Raw genomic sequence first — 13,599 nt, 5'->3', positions numbered from 1 at the left:
GATAGACGCATTGTGTCTTTCTGCCCAATTGCAGTAATCAGTAAGCCCTTGCTGCCATTGAAGGAAAGGAGAATGGCTTGAGGGAGGCATTTTAATAAGTTTCCTGTTTGTTTCAAAAAGCTCGACAGTTGGGATTCAGAAGGTTTGGTCTACGTGAGAGTGAACCCAAAGCGCATGCAGATGCCCACTCTCCTTAAACATCCCCCACTCCCCAACCCACAGGTGCACTTCATTTCATATTGTCCCCAGGAAAGGAGCTTGCGCCCTGTTCAGGTTCCCCTATAACTGCTCTTGTAGTTTTAAAGGTGATTTGAATAAGCGAGGATGTGCTGTTCCCTTTTCTTCACCCTGTGTGTGCTGACTAAATGATTTGTAAAGAAGTTTTCCCAAGCTGTAACCCATGCTGTTATTATAGTTACTTCGAAGTGTTGTCTCCTATATTGATTTTGTTTACTGGAGGTCTCCATATGTTTGTTTATTTCACTAATTTATGGCAAAATGTAATGATTGCAGTGAATGTGAATTATACAGCCAAGCAACCGTTTTGTAGTCATAATTCACAAATACACAAAAGCTTGACTGAAATCTTGACTCTACCCACACCATTTGTAATGTATCATCTGTCCCTTTAGCACCAGTTAAATTATGAATTAACTTGAAAGGAAAAAAAAAAGTTGTTACGTGTTTGAACATGATTGCTGAATTAAAAGAAGTTGAAAGCTTAGGCTTAATTTTGTAAATATGTAAATATGAGTGAAATAAGATCTGTGATCCTTTCCTCCGAAGACCTTTCTGTACCGGGAGCTCCGTTTTGCTATCTTATTTGGAAATAAACGTGTGATGGTTTCCTTCTGCTTTGGGATCCTGGTGTCCTGTTATTGATTGCTTCATCACCCTGGGAAAGATGTGGGCCCCACTGGCCCCTTCCCCCTAACACTCCACTTTCTTCAAAGGTTACAGAAAGATTTCTGGGGTCGGTCTAGTGGTTTTAGAGAGCTAGCAGGACCAGATATAGTGCCCCACCTTGGAGAGCTCCCTTTGGCCTAATTTCACCCCAATGACACTGACAATGCAAACTGACTTCTATTGTTTAGGGAGAAAACGTGAAAGGACGCTTGGACTTTGGGGAAGGGTTGGTATCCTGCGGTCCCAGCTCAGCACACTCTCTCACAAACCAGTTCTGATTTCTTAGAGAAAAGTGAAGCAGGAACCACAACAGGGAAAGAAAAAGGAAGGGCACTTTGGCTCCAAGCTCTGCCTAAGTTCTGGTGGTTTGCCTGGAGCCCAGTGGCCAGCAAAACTCTCCTTAGCTGTATGGTGCCTCCACTGGGAGGAGCAGGTGGCCTCGGGTACCTGGGCTGCCTCCATTGTAGAAGAAAAAGGCATACATTTGAGATTGGGAAGCCACAGACTAGGGGACTCTTTCTTGGATCCCAGTTTGATTTTTGGTGGGTTTTAGCATTGTGGCATGTGCTCTCACATCTGACCCGATCGCTGAGGGACTTGAAACGTCAGGAACAGGAGACGCCTCCTCCCACCTCCACTGGAGCCTAGCGTGTCCTTTCGTTCCCCCTACGCCCACTGTTCAAACCCTACACTTTGCTCTTGTTGAACTCCTGAGGTGTCTGTTCCCCAGGAGCTTGGCAGAGCTGGGAGAGTGGCTTCTGAGATGGAAATGCTAGGTCTGCTTAGAGAACCTGTGCAAACAGGGATGGGGGTTGGGTGGGGAGCAAGGGAGGGCTGGCTGCGTGCAAAGGCTAAAGCGGAATGAGGTGATGTGGAAAGACGGCAGCCAGCCTTGAGAGTCAGGGAGTGGACCCCTAGACATTCGCCCTAGGATAAACGCCACCTCTGTCCTTTCACTTGCAATGCCTTCCTCTGGCTCAGGAATAGGGTGGGGCAGGCAGACTCTTCTGTGGCTCAGGTATTGCTGAATGGGAGTCCTTTCGTAAGCCCCTTTCACCGTCTGAAGCGCGCTGCAGTGGGAAACTGGAAATGAAGCCCGCACCTGCACTTCTCTGCTCAGGGTATTTCTGGGTCTCCAAGCCCTGGGTTCGATTCCTCTTCCTGGTAGCCTCAAGCCAGACAGGAACTACGGGGGTGGGGGGTGGGGACGCCAACTCTCCACCCACAGCTCCCCATGGAGCCCAAGGAAGCTCCACCAAGAGACCAGGAAGTCTGTGGGGGAAGCAGCTCCTGAGGTCCCACACCTGAGGCTGGATGGACAAGATGAGAATCCATGCTCTGAGGGGCGCCATGGCACTCAGCTACTAGCTGAGCTCAGACTTCCTTCTAACCTTTGTATTCTGTGTTTTTGGCAGGTTGAATGGTGTCACCTGACAGAGAGGTGGAACTTGTCGATCCTGGAGTGTCTGGCTCACCTCAGTTGTCCTCTGAGACAGCTAGCTCTCACCCAACCCGTGCCAGTGTCTGGGCAGCTTTGGGGGGCACCCAACCTGCAATTGTTCTTATTGATGTCTTTTCTCTCCTCTTCTCTATTCAGAGTTAGAGCTCAAGTGCGTGATGAGAAGACCTTGGACTGGGGAGGGAGTCTGCCCTACCAGTCCATCAGCTGACCCTGTGCCCCTGAATAACTGAGAAAATCATCCTGTGATTGTGTTTCCATGAGTGTAAAATAAAATTGCAACAATCCCTCTTCACATTTTCAGAAACGATTATCTCCAATGAGTTCGTGTTGTTTAAATAAGTTACTCCTGGAAACATTTAGAACTCCAGTGCCAGTGATTGCTGCATGCGCTCCTCGGGTAATCTCTGGCTCCTCACTGAATCTGATGAATATCTGTGGACTCTTCTAGATGAGGTAGCATCCTCAGGGCCTCGAGGCTCTCCCAGCAGCACCTGTTTCCTTCAGGCAGCCCTAGGAATGCTGAACCGCTTCCTCCTTTGGTACATGAATTTATGCGGAGCGTCCCAAAGCCCAATGCGGACAGCACTGAGGTGGAGGTGTGATTTATTTTTTAAAGATCAAAGGGAAATGAGAGGAAATTATTTCAGTGCACAATAAAGCCAAAGAAACGGATTGCCTTCATGCCGCCCTTATGACTTGTTAAGACACTGGCAGTGCAGTAAAATTCATGGTCCATCCAGCACAGATGTTGGTATATTTTTGTTGTAAGTCTTTGCAGTTTCTGTGCTCCGTGTTGGGCTTCTCAAGGCTTGCGTGTTGACAGCATGAGGGCAGCAGGAGAGCTGAGAGGGTGAGGGCAGAACTTTCAGCCACCACACACACACACACACACACACACACACACACACACACACACACACACACAGAGATGTTCTTTTTCCAGTAAATCATCAGGATGTTCTCCACAATCAGGGTTTTGTCTTACTAAATACTCCTTCTAGAAAAATCAGTAAAATCTTTATCAACAAGTTACAGAGGGTTCCACACCAACACCAGCCCCACATCTTCACCCAAATGCCTTATGAAGAAAGTGAGTGGTTTGTTTTTTTCTAGGAATGTTATCAAGCTCAAACCCTTAAGTCATTCAGGAGAAACAGAATCAAGTAGACAATTAGGGGAGGTCTTGAGTATGGCCCTTTATTACTGTGAGGATCTGTAAGCATCCAGAGCAGCTTTGTGGAATAGAGAGAAAAAAGTATGTTAGACTACAGGCTCATCTAATGTAAACATGACTAGAGTGATGGACTTTGAAACTGCCCTGTAACTTTTTTGCTTTACAGCCATTGTGCACTGCTTGAGTGCAATACCAAAATGCAATGCCAGCATTATTGATTAATTCAAAACAAGACAAGGGATGTGCAGGGTTCTCAACCTCACAATGGACAGACAATCTTGGAGACAGCTGCACAAGAGAAGAGACTTGGAGCAGGCAGTTCTCTACCGGTTGCCTCCGGCTGTGCCATGCAGTTGTAGAAAAATGGACGAAAGAAGAAAAAAATAATCCAACAGTGTCCTCACACAATTTATGTAGAATCAGAAAAGTGATCCAATTTTCTCTCATCTGTGACCGAAGGCTGGTCCATGCAAGATCAGATTAGCCAGAGGAGGAATATATTCTTCAATAAAACAAGGGAGAAATGGCAGATAGCTGGAGGTTTTGACTTGTGCCAATCTTCAGTATTTAATGGAGAGAAGCTTCTAGTTTTTGTATTCATTAAGTGTTCAAAAATGCACCCAGCATCATAGAGTGGGAAATGGTTAGCCTGAAATGTACAGATTTCTCAGCCCTGTAAAATAGGTTTTTGCCCCTCTAACAGATTTATTAGCTTAATGTAAAGTGTCCAAACCATATCGCAGTCACTTTCGGTTGAGAAAATGAAAATGTTTCAAATATATCAAACATTTCGTACTTTCTCTGTCACTGTGTTTAGTGAATAAGAAAATAATCTATGATGCAGAAGAAGCTACAACTTTCTTTTTAAAATAAAAACTTGTAAAAACTGTTTTAGAAAAAAGTACCTCCTTGAAGTGTGGAATATAATTTCATTGTAAAAAGTGAAAAAAGAAAAGAAAAGAAAAAGTGATAATCCAACTTCCGGAAACTGTTCTGAATTATTTCACCAGACCCTTTTAAAGGGGGATTAGCAGGGGCTTTGGGAACAAAATCCTTGTTTTATTCAACGTCTGATTTTATGTTATAATTACCGGCTGTAAAGGTTTTGGAATTAGTATGCAGTCAGGACACAACGCAGGTGCTATCCTAATGGTTCAGCTTTTTAATTAAGAAAAGAAGTAAGAAAATTGAATCATAAAAACACTTTTGTGGGAGCTGAGAACATTGCAGCGACTGCATGAATAAAGCCTTTATACCTTCCCCTGACAGGTCAGCTACTGAGGCGCTGACTTACGACCTTTTCAGAGCCAGACAATAGCTAACAGCTTCTTCACCTTGTCCCTCAGGAACCTTTTCTTCTAGGAGAAATCTTATGGAAATTGCCTGAAGTAGTTTGATTTCCACAAAAGATGCTGCTATCAGAATAGATACGCATACTTGTGGAAGTGCATGCTCTTGAGTACCAACTAAACATCTCTTGTTCTCCGGATGCCCTTTTCATAGGTGAGGGAGGTAAGTATGCGAGAGGCATCCCGAGTGGATGGGAGAGGAGCGTGCTGTACCAGGGGTAAGACAGATTCTGTGAGCCCTACCCATCACTGGGAAAACAAAAGAGGAAATTGCAAAGAAACCCTGGTGTGGGCTGCAGGTACATCTGAGATTTTCTGCAACAGGCTGGTCTTGGAAGAAGGAAGTTTGGCCTGAATGCTTCCTCCATAGCTCTCCTGTGGACAGAGTGTGTGTGTGTGTGTGTGTGTGTGTGTGTGTGTGTGTGTGTGTGTGTGTGTGTGAGTGTGTGTTCAGTTCTCCCAGTTACTCTCACAGCACCCTTACCTTGAGGAAGATTTCCTTACCTACAACACTCCAGGACAAATTACCCAGCTTTCCTTCTCCACAATGACTGGGGCCACACCCAGTCTTCAAGATGTCACACCTGCTAAGCCCAGGGAGTGGAGTCCCCTCTGTTCTACCCAATGATCTGCCAGAGTCTAGGGCTCAGATTTGGAGTCTCAGGGAGGGTTCCAACCGTCTTCTGCGGGTCTGGGTGAAACTTCTCCCCACAGGTTTTCGTCCAGATCCGAGAGGGTGTTTGCTGGGGACCTGCTTCACCGCTAACAGCCTGGTCCTTTGGTCCTTTCCTTTTCCTGAGCAGGATCGGCGCGCTTGGGCCAGGCCAGAACAATACGGGTATTAGGATATCAGCCGCCCTCGCAATGATCACGCGTTCAACGATTTTGTTTTCACGGCTGAAGGGACTTTTTTCCAATGTAAATCAAGCGCTTTAGTTATTAAGGCAGAACACTAATCTCCAACAACCTTGACATAATGTGGCCGGGCGCGCTGGCCCACTTCGCACCTGCAGTCTGAATAGGGCTCCTTGTCAATGGGGGACACGCTTGTTGCCCCGGCTTGCAAAGGAGGGGAGTGAATAAGTCAAGCTTTGTGAATGTCCATGCGCGCTCTCCCTCTCGCCTTTGATCACGGAAAATGTCTTCTAATTTGTCCCTTTTTCATTGTAACAACGTTTTCAAGGCCCTTTCTATTTTTTCCCCCAAACCACATTTTTATAAAGAACATAAATCGCCCCCACTGCCGCCCCCCCAAAACAAAAGGGGCGCGCCCTGGCCAACTGGCTCTATCAGGCGGCTCAAGCAAGACTCTTGGTTCTCGAAGCCGCTGTCTCAACCACTACCGGACCGGACGGCCCCAGTGGTTGAAATGTCCAGATGCAGCCTTCTTCCCGAAGGGTGGTGACACAGGCTGTGGGAGGGCCCTTTCCTTTGAAGGATGGGAGATACGACCTGCACCACATCTACAGAGGACTATACAGCTACCGTCCCTATAGCGGACCAGGCATAGGTGTGTCCCACAGGAATGGGAAGCAGAGTCCACGGGCTCTTCCGAACTCAGCAAGCAGTTCTCAGACTTGGTAAGAGTGGAAAGGAGTGATCTGCATTGCTTACACTTGGCAGGTACCAGCTCTCCCGCCCCTCAGCAGCTGCAGCTTTTGAAACACGTTCTGCCTTCCTGAATGGACTCTCTCAACGCCGGTTCCTCTGAAAGGTGTTCTGCTCAAAGATCCCATGTTTTATGGAAAACAGGAGAGTAGTTCAGCAACACCTTCGTCACTAGGAAAATCCTACAGGAAAACAGAGGATTGGGATTCATTTATCCTGGGCCATGTAGCAACTTCTTTGCTGGATGGGGCTTTTATTCGGGATTGGAATTCACTCAAAATCTCTCTGGGATCACACAGGCATTAATGACGTTGATGTCTCATTTGGTGGGATATTAATTATCAGGTTGCAAATCAATGAACAACTGGGCCCCTCCTCCACCATCCCATCCCAAGATTGAGTCTGCTTGAGTTTTCGGAAGTTTGCAGGGGTGGGAGGAGACCCCCACCCAAGAACACTTTCCTCTGAAGTTTTAACTTTCTTACCCTGAAAGATCAAATGAATTTTTTTCCCCTAGACTAGATGCAGACCAAGACTTCTTTATTATTTCCCCACTAGTTATTACTTTAGAGAAGCCTCAAAGTAAGAAAACGAACATAGCCCAGTAATACAGTTTAAAACACTTTGATGTCTTGCCAAGAAACACACTTCCTTCAAGAGAGAAGTCAACATTTGTTTTTCACATTAAATGGCGTTTAGTTGCTAGTGGAAAAAAAAAATAATTCTAAGGACCACTTTTTAATTCGATGGAAAGCAACCGCAGGGGTCTAAGAGAAAATCACAATGATAGCTATAGACACAAATAACTAAATTACCAAAACGTTAGTATATCTCCCGGCTTCATTAATATGGAACAGACTCCCCAGCTAATCTCCAAAAGCTAGTGTTTCCCCTGTAAAATAGCACTCTGGGACGAATTGTACATGAGATCAATCACTGCTAATACAGAAAGGTTTACTGCAGGAAAGAAAAAAAAAAGCTATTTACACCTTCAAATAGAAGCTTTTCAGATTTAAGAGTAAGAGTCATACATCACCAAGAATAAATGATTATGAATTGGTAAACACGCCCTCCAGCGATTAGCCATGCGAGCTATTTATCATTTCTTGGGTGGTGATGGGGATGGAGATTTTTTTCCCCTCTCTTCCTTTTCTTCTAAAATCATCTAACTGTTTGGACAGAAAAGCTTGACACACAGAGAAGAAGCAAGGGGAGAAACACCACAGGAAAGTTTGTTTTTTGCATATACTATAAGCCATTAAAACATGGCTGTGCAGTTATAAACGGGGTCATGTATGAAGAGCTTAATAGAAAACAATGCAGTCCCCTTTGACTGTTTCATTTGTTATGAAGAGGTTGTTTGCCCACTGGAGTTGACAAATCAGCAGTATCATTTTTTTCCTCCTTTCTCTCTTTCCTGAACACCCCCTCTCCCATGATATTTCATTTTTCTTGTACGTTCAAACACACTAGTAATCCGAGAAATTCATTCTTAAATTTCTTCTTTGTTAAAAGATAGGAAACTTTTTTTTTTTTTTTAAGTTGGGCAGTGCTCTGCTCTGCGTCTGGGTGGCCACTGGTATGCAGGGCAGCGTGCCTGAGGAAGACCAAGGCCAGGAGAGGCTGGCCCAGTCAGTTGTCCAGGGAAACGGGGCTCCAGCCAAGGCATGGGGTCAGGGACTCCTGGGGACCTCATTTGCTGTTTGCAACACAAAAGCATATGCAAACCCCTAAACATTCCAAGTGAGACAAAAACTGGAGCGAAGGACTTGACCTAACCTTGAGTGAAGCCAACTCAGAGTCCAACTCACAATACAACTCAGCCTGGGCGAATATTAGGGGCTGGCGGGGGTGTGGTGTGGTGGCGGTTACAGACCCCGTTAGGGGGAAGTGCTCTCGGATTTGGGACCTAGACTCGATTCGACTGGGTTAGGGATCTGTTGTTGGTGCAGATCTTGGTGGTAAACCTCTGAGTCGGGAGCCAATCCTGGGTTGTCAGGGCGACCCTCACGACTGATCCAAGCGCGCCAGAGGTCCTCAGGATCGCGTCCCGGAGCTAAAGCCGGCTGACCAGCCTTTTTCTCTCTCCATCCTCGGCGGGAGCAATTGCTGTTTTTACCTGGGTGCCTCGAGACCGTCGGCGGCGCGACCAGTTCCCTTCCCAGCTGTCTAACAGGAGGCATGGTGGAACGGAAATCCGTAGGCACGGATGCAGGGAGTTCTCAGTCGTTGGACCAGAAACCACCTGCACATTATTCCCAAGAAAATGTCTACCTCAGGGACACAGGAATGGCCTCATTTTACCAAAGACCCACCTTTGGTAGGTGGATGAAACTCCTTAGGCTCGCTTCTCGGCATCCATTTGGGACTGTTGGCTGTTACAGCTGGGGAGGAGGCTGAAGGTTAGACAGCCAGTGACTTTGAGCTGGTAAGACACACACATAAGTCCAGGCTTAACTATTACATGCTCCAGATGCCACACAGTTCAGATCTGATTTGGGCGTATAGGACCTGTTTTCTTAGGTTGGAGAGATTTAGTACAACAGGGCCAGTAATAGTGGCTGTAAGTCTATCACAGCAGGTAAGCTCCCTAAGGGATATTTCAGGTGAAGGTACTGTGGTCCTTCCTCACATTGTCTCAAATTGTGGAATCAACTCCAGGCATTCTCCCATAGACAGGAAGACAGCTCCTTTCAGGCTTGCACTGTGATTGATTTTAAAATCTGAACTGTTTGAAGAAAGTGTACCTGTGAATACAGAAGGAAGACAGATTTTTTTTTTGTCCTTGCAAGAAAAAGTTCAATAAGAAGAGTAGGAAGGTGAAATCAAAAGTATGGAATCACACATACCCAGTTTTTAGAATGTGTTATGAAGCAACTATGAAATAAGCTACTTTCTGGAAGGAAAAGATACTCCTGGTTTTAGTTTTATGTTTCACTATGTGAATTTGCCTTGTCTCTTCTCCCAGAAAATGTTCTTCCATTTCGCTCATTTCTGACAGGTTGGTGTGTTTGAAGGATCCTCTCAAACAACATTGATCTTCAGGGACTGGATTTCTTCCCCCGCCCCTTTGAAACAGGCATAATTCTGTGCTTCTGCATTAAAAAAAAGTGAATGCAGAAATTTAAAAGAGAAGGCATACATTCTTTTTGCATTGTTTTTCCAAGGAACTTCTGCATCTAGGGTACATCCTATTCAAGAAGAAGAAAAAAAAAAGTGCTGATAATAAACCTTTCAAATTAAGCAAATTGTCATCATGAAGATTTAATGTTACCAAGCCAGCAAATATATTACTCATATGTTTTGTATTATTCTTCAGTTTAAATTCTAATGCCATTATTTCCTGTACAACCCATTTTCGAAATAAAAGATTCCCTTTTTCTGATGTTTTCATTGGTGTCTCTAAAGATCTATAATATTATTATTTATCTGAATCTTGTTGCTCTGAGGGCTCTGTACTCGATGTAATTGCTTTAACATGTTTTCATAAATTACATTCAGAAATGTGTCATAGTAAATTACCTTTGTAATAAAACGTAAAAAATGCAAATGGCTGTTGTCTTTATTACGTTTTAAACCATTGGTTTATCTGCACTATTTCACTTGCCACTTGCACAATATGTTGGCTAAAGGGGCGGCACAGTTTGATAACAGAGAGCCTGGCCCTGTGCGTAATCTTGCAGGCATGTACAGTTTGGGTCATTTCCTCATCTCCCGCAGAAAAGACATTATCCTGCTCATATTTACATACTTTTCAATATTTGTCAAACAATCATAAATTATAAATTAATGAAATGTTCGACAGTCTTCAGAGATCAGACTAATGAAGACATTTACCTTTTTGGTGATTTTGAGTCTCATCTTTGGAAGTTTAATGACATTTCAATGCTCACGCTTTATTAGGTTAGATTAGATTTGTCCTTCACTCCCGCTGTCATTCAGATGTGTCTGCAGGATCATCACCTGCTTCAGGTACATGAACAACTCGACTTTGACCAGGAAACCTTCAAAACAGGCACGCTGCGACCTTAGTTTTTAAAGAATTAATATAGAGTGGAGCTTAAAACGTCAGTAGAAAAGGCCAGCTCTCAAGATTTTTTTAATGGGGACTGGTGTTACACTTATTTCATTAGCAGGAAATCATATGGATATTCTGACATATATGTAGGTTGTGGCAGACATACTGTAATTTAGGAGTGATTTACAGCAGGTTTATCAGACATGGGAAAAGCAGACCTGACCTTTTGAGGTTTCCTTTGGAATAAGGCTGGGACCCACCATTTGTCAAACCATCTACCAAGTCCGATGGCTCATTTAGAACTTGGGTTAAACCAGGCGATGGACGCCATCTCATCCAGCTGTGGTCCTGCTTAAGCAAAACATCTCTCCTCCCAAACACCTCCCTCCACTGAGTGTGGCATTGGTCCTTTGGTTCTTAGAGGAAATCTCAGGTTTGTGCCTGCCCAGCCCAGGACAGGTGAGAGATGATCGAAGTGTCATGCGCCCATGAACTCTACATGATTTTCTGGAAAATATTACCTCCTTGTGCTCTCATAATGATTGATGTTTTTTGGGTTTTTAATAAAATTATAGGTGATGAATTTAGTTCAACTCAGAGAGGTCAAATGATCCAGCTTTGACTTAAGATTCAAATAGTAAATCACAGGGAACAAACACATCATCACCGCCCAGCCTCGCCAGGGTGAGAGCTGAGCTGAGCCTTTGGCACCATCTGATTCTAAAGAAAGGGCAAGGAGCCCGGGAAGTAGGAATGTCAATGACTCTGTCACGAGCTTGTATAATTTTATTAGTTCTCTGACAAATTTCATCAACCCATGTTAGTACATACTACCCTGCTGGGCCACCAGCCGCCCTGCTTTCCTAAGCCTTTCCAGGCAGGAGTGTATATCCCTGGGGACCTGGCGCTGTTGGTGCACCTGGGGAAGGGGTGCTGCACCAAGAGGAGTCGTTTCCAGTCCCCCTTTTGTCTTTAAGCAGGTGTGTGTGTGTGTGTGTGTGTGTGTGTGTGAGAGAGAGAGAGAGAGGCAGTTTTAGATGTAATTGTCCAGTTGCCAGCCTTCATTTGGGCCAGTATGTCCTGTTCTGCCAATCTGACGTCCACAAAGACACAAGGACATCTTTGATTAAAAGGAGGGTGGAGGTATATGGAAGGCTCCACTTCCTCCCTGAGCAGACCTAAGAGTTTAGCCTTTGCCCCTTTATAAAATATACATCAGGAATAAAATGCAGCATATTAAAGGCCACAATCAGAACCTATAAAAATGTTGGGAGCGACCTCAAAATATTTCCAAACACTACTTTTTTAATACACAACGGAGAGTTATTAAGCAGCTCCTTGGTGAAGTGAGCCTGGTTTCCGCAATCATCAAAAATTGATATGTATCGCTAGTAAAGTAATTATGCGCCATCCTGAGGATAAGGGAGCTGGCAATTGTTAATCCACTTGCACACCCGTTGACTTGCAGCATCAAGCTGCAAATAGCTTAATTAAGTCATACACGTGGACTATAACCATATTGCTCCATTGCATTATGCACACTATATCTCAATTTATTGGGACAATTAATGCTGGAGATCCACCTCAGGCGGAAACGCTCCCGCCTCCCCGCCCCCAATGTCGAAGTGGCTTTCGATTGACGCTGTCCGAGCTGGAAGGTCAAGCACAAGTGAAAATCAACAGGGAAAGATGGTGGGTAGGGAGTGGGTACCAGATTGTCCTGCCTACACCTTGGGGGCCCAGCTAGAGGTTGGAATGGGTTGCTGCGCAAGCCGCGGAGGGGACGCTTGTACTTGAGTCCGACTTAGGCGCGTCTTCAAGTACGAAGAGGTTCTCCGACAGGTTCACTCAAATGGGAAGGTGCAAAGCCAAGCCCATTCCTTGATCGGAAGAGATTTTCAGCCGCAGTAGGTAGGGAGGTCTGTCAGCATGCGGGTTTTAAATCAGTCCCACCTCACGCCTACCTCAATAGGCCTACACCTCTGTCAGCCACCGGCAGTCAGGTTTCCTGAAATGGCAACTAAGGTTAAACCCTTGATTCCCGCTCCCTCCCTCTCCCCGCCCCGGTGTGTAACCGACAACGACACAAACGTTTTTTTTCCAGGAATTCCTTTCCACTCCACTCTTTTACATTTCCAGATGTTGCCTTTACAGACTGCAGTCTAGGTGGTGGCAGTGAAGGTGGGTAGGTCTTGGAGGGGGACCCCCGCACCCAAAGCCCGCAGCTTCTCCTGCAGGTGCCAGAGTTCGAGGGCCCGGGCTGAAGGTGGGATCTAGGTCCTGCCTTTCTTGGAGGATTCTGGGTAGTTGACTCACTTCAAACTTTGGGGCCACACGGTGTTCCATTTTTGAGTGTGGGGCACGAGGTGCCACGGAAGTCGTTGCAGCGGTCCATGTAAGCAAAGATTGCCAGGATGTCCTGGGTTCACGAATTCCTCAGATCTGCTGGAGATTTGGAATCTACCCAACTACAAGTCCGACACCCCCGGAGGGGAGGGGAGAGGGATGGCGGGGACTAACTCCTAGAGGCCGGCAAAGGGCTTCTCTCTGTGCCACCCAGAGCCGTCGAAGCGCACCGGGCCTCTAGTCTTCTAGATATTTAACCTGCTTGCATAACGCACGGGCGTGCAGATTGGAGCACTTGATTTCGGAGTTGTGTCTCAGGTTCCGAGCTGCTGCCAGCCTCCTTCTGCTAAGGGGCCATCCAGGCACCATCCCGCTCCCTTCTCGCCTGCCCGGCGCGGAGAAACATCCCGGCGCGGATGCTTCTTCCCGGCATCCTCTGCTATGCGTCCCGGCGCGGGAAGCCGGTGTGCCAAGGTGGATGGCTCGGAACGCCGCGGGGTGCGCCCAGCCGCCCCAGAGCCCTGGGCCAGCTCCTCGCCTGTTATAACTCCTCGAAGTTATTTACTTCGCTTCCCGGAAGTAGAAAAGTGCGCGTCTTGCCTTGGCCACAAGCTCCAGCCTAACTCTGGGGGCTTCCTCCAGCGCCTGGACATCTTGGTTTGATCAGTGTTAGGGATGACTCGGGCCTTCACTAGGGCTGTGCAGCCGCGAACAAGGAAAAAAGAGGGGGTGCTCA

The sequence above is a fragment of the Ochotona curzoniae genome, unplaced genomic scaffold, assembly GCF_017591425.1.
Source record: "Ochotona curzoniae isolate NIBS_2020 unplaced genomic scaffold, NIBS_Ocur_1.0 contig_2599, whole genome shotgun sequence".
In the NCBI taxonomy this organism is placed as follows: Eukaryota; Metazoa; Chordata; class Mammalia; order Lagomorpha; family Ochotonidae; genus Ochotona; species Ochotona curzoniae.
The sequence above is the reverse complement of the archived record's forward strand: the minus strand, read 5'-3'. Positions refer to the sequence as shown.